The sequence below is a fragment of the Mercenaria mercenaria genome, chromosome 19 (assembly GCF_021730395.1).
Source record: "Mercenaria mercenaria strain notata chromosome 19, MADL_Memer_1, whole genome shotgun sequence".
In the NCBI taxonomy this organism is placed as follows: Eukaryota; Metazoa; Mollusca; class Bivalvia; order Venerida; family Veneridae; genus Mercenaria; species Mercenaria mercenaria.
In genome coordinates, this window is record NC_069379.1 from 40,394,838 (window position 1) to 40,398,777 (window position 3,940).

The window sequence follows — 3,940 nt, forward strand, 5'->3', positions numbered from 1 at the left end:
GAAACTCATCCGCAAGCCAATCTGGGGCAGTATGATTCTAGCTTTATGACAAAATGTGCTTGTATGTAAATTCGAGACATTTAAGGAAATTTACGTGACATAATTTTTAAAATAGGGCTGAAGTAACATGAAATGATATCATAACATAAATTAATAATCTGTTTATTTTGTTTATGTTACTTTCAACATACTGTTCTAAATGTGTGATGAATTTTAGAAATGTTCTCCAAGTACTAAATAATATACTGCCACAATACCTGAATTAGTATATATGCCAGCAAGATTATACCAGACATACTGTGTCGATAATTGATTTGCATAAAAAAATTACCCTCCTAGTTCTTTTGAATGTCAATTTATCTTATAGAGGAAAAAAAATTGCTACGTAAAACTTGGATCAAACAGTAGAATTGAAATGACGTCTTCTTCAAAATCTTAAAACATCAGACAAGATGACATTTAACTGCTACAGCAAATAGTCATACTAAAACGCCTGCATTTGAAAAGGAATAAAATGTGGAGATGCCGGGGATCGAACCCGGGGCCTTTCACATGCAAAGCGAACGCTCTACCACTGAGCCACATCCCCGACTGATACTACTTGTAATTGCTTGATGTACAGTTCATAGTGAGACACTGCTAGGCTTAGAGCAATGGTTAAATTGGCCTCGTTTTAGCGTTAAAAAATTCCACTGTTGTAATGGTTTAATCATAATGCAACTAGAAATTCAAACATTCGTGAACATTAACCTGCACTATGTCATAAAACGGAAACACTCACGGTCCAGTTAATTCCCAACAACGTGAAAAGGTACAAACTCGCTAAATCAAACCTTAGCGAAAACTACTGAATCTACAGCACGTTAATCCTGGTTTTAAAAATGTAAGTCTTGTAAAAAATGTTTCGAATTCTTAATGGTGCCTAATCGTATTTATCAACATTTTATGACATTTTGCACTTTTTGTATGTTCTTTTAGTCATTTGTTGAAGTGAACACGGGCAGATCCATATTAGAAATGTATAATATATATTTTTGTTGTTGTAAGTTTTGTAATTACTCTGTTTAGTAAGAAAGTGTTTAAAAAGGTGGGTAATAGTTATTTTTCAAACTTGTAGTTCTATTGAAATTCAGCTAAATATATAATTGTTAATGCAATTTTGAACGAACGTAAGACTGAAGATTTTATATTTATATCATTCCTTAGGCGGATATTTTTATCAAATTTAACACACGAAATAAACACTCTCATAACCGGGAATAGTCTTTATATTTAACCCTTACCCTGCTAAATTTCTATAATGAACTTGTCCATCTTTCAACTTGGACAGTACCATTATCTTTTAAAAGGGGTGCTTACCTAAAAGATACTGACTGAATAGCGAACACTGCAGACCATTATCGGATTGCACTTGCCGCTAGCAGGCTAAGGGTTAAAACTATAATCATGGCTCAACACACAGCGGCTGAAATGTACGGTGCCCCTAAAGTGACATGTTACACACTTTTTTCCACTTTGGTAATGTGAGACTTTTTTTATTTCGTTTAAACGAAATCATTTCGTTTTAACGAAATAAGTTTAAACGAAATCATTTCGTTTGAACGAAATAACTTTTTCGTTTAAACGAAATAGTTATTTCGTTTTAACGAAATGATTTCGTTTAAACGAAATGAAAAAGTCTCACATTACCTAAGTGGAAAAAAGTGTGTAACATGTCACTTTAGGGGCACCGTAGAAATGACCTATATCTTCCAGTTTTTATGTAATGATAATCACCTTAACTGCCTTCAAGGTAATGTAATAGTTTTACTGTGGTGTTATCTATAACCAACTGTGTAGACAAAGGTAATAGATCAATTGATTTACATCCATTACTAATCCTACCTGTCTTGTATTACAACATCTAATATATAAATCAAATGACATTTTGTTTTGAGCAAAATTGTCGCAAAACTGTCGTATCTTCACTATAAAATACTATTTTCTTATCAGATTGTTAAAAGTTATTTTTTTCAATATGTTTTTATCTGAAGCAATGCAACAAGGTTAGTCATATTTATATATAATATTGTATCTAAAACCGTTCTCATTTTCCACTCAATTTTTAAGAGCCTAGGAAGTAAACAAATAAACAAATAGATGTCTATGCTTGCAAGTTCTTTCTCGAGACAAGAGTTGTCATTCTTTGCGAACACAGGTATGAAATAAATATCTGAACTTCACTTATTGGTATCAACAAAACTTTCATAAAATTCACATTTATATTAAGAAATTAGGTCTTTGAAGGTCTTAAAAATCAATTTCTAGAATTTATTCAATGTGTTTCTCTCTTGGAAAATTTAAAGTTTTCTCTCTGAATTGTACAAATGCTCAGTCGACTGGGATTCTAATTTAAATATTAAATTGACTATTCAAGTTAATAGGATTATTCCACTTTTTAAGTAATAAGATGTGCAAAATGGACTTTTATGTTTAAACATTTGATCAATGGTGCTTTTTATTTCACTTGATAACATCATGTCGTTACTTATATCAATTACTTAGGGACTGGTGGTGATTTTCAACAGAAATGTTTATTTTATAAAGCAACAAATGTTTTAATTTAGATAATACACAGAAATCACTAAAACTTCGGTTGAAATTAACTACCATTAATTGTAAAAAGGGGCGCCTACCAAAAACGATACGTTCACTGACTGAATGGCGAACAATGCAGATCTTGATCAGACTGCACGGATGTGCAGGCTGATCATGAATTACACTATTCAGAAAGGTAGTATCAGTCGTGTCCAGCAAGATAAGCCGTGCCATGAGAAAACCAACTTAGTGGGTTTTGCGACCAGCATGGATCCAGACCAGCCTGCTCATCCGCGCAGTCTGGTCAGGATCCATGCTGTTCGCTAATAGCTTCTCTAATTGCTATAGGTTTTGAAAGCAAACAGCATGGATCCTGACCAGACTGGGTGGATGCGCATGCTGGTCTGGATCCATGCTGGTCGCAAACCCACTATGTTGGTTTTCACATGGCACGGCTCACTGATAAGGGTTAAGATTGTGTGTTATTAGTACGTTTCAATATAAAACCGTATTTCCCATTGTTTTGCATTCACTTTTAGTACCTGACCATCGTTTCTGAGTTTTATATATTTCTAAGCATTAAATGATTGTGTTAAGAAGATTAGATCCCTTTATTTTCACTCATCACTGTTTGTTTCAAACCTTTCACATAGAAAGCAAATACTGAATTAAAAAGAAATATAAAAAGAAATAAAAAATATAAAGAAAAACTGACATAAGTCTGGAGATATGTCAAATTAAACTGTAACTGTCAAGTGTCCGTGTGATAAGATAGGTTTTTCAACATATTTCAGCATACACGAACATTCTACAGGGTACAAAAGTCAAAAAAAAAAAAAAAAAAAAAAAAAAATGGAAAAAACAGACGGACTAAGAACATTATAACATGACTCGTTATATAAATCACTAGTTCAAAGCCATTCAGTAAGTGTTTAATATATCTCTTTTTATCAAGACTTAAATCTGGAGACAAACCATCTGAAACGTGCCACTTACCGGTAAATTTCTATAGGTTTTAACTATTAATTATACTTCCTTGTATTCAGACAAACACAAACAAGAATGATGCTATGAAAGCAATAGATTTTTTTTTCTTTCAAAAGCTTAAACCCTTAGCATGCTTGCCACGATTGGTTTTGCCTTTCCGACCACTGTAGACCATAGTCAGCCTGCACATCCGTGTTGTTTGGTCATGATCTTCACTGTTAGCTATTCAGTCAGTATCTTTTTGATAAGCACCTCATTAAACAGTTTATGGTACAGTCCAAATTGAAAAAATGGACATGTTCATTGTAGACATTTAGCAGGGTAAGCCTTAAATATCCCGATCGGAACCGAGGATATATATAACAAAAGGACATAA

At 33.1% G+C, this 3,940-nt stretch overlaps 1 non-coding gene across 1 annotated transcript; it reads right to left on the reverse strand.

Moving 5' to 3' along the window:
• Positions 1–517: 517 nt before the first annotated feature.
• Trnaa-ugc (transfer RNA alanine (anticodon UGC)) lies at positions 518–589 on the reverse strand. Its single transcript has one exon. It is a non-coding gene; the product is annotated as a tRNA-Ala (tRNA).
• Positions 590–3,940: the final 3,351 nt, after the last annotated feature.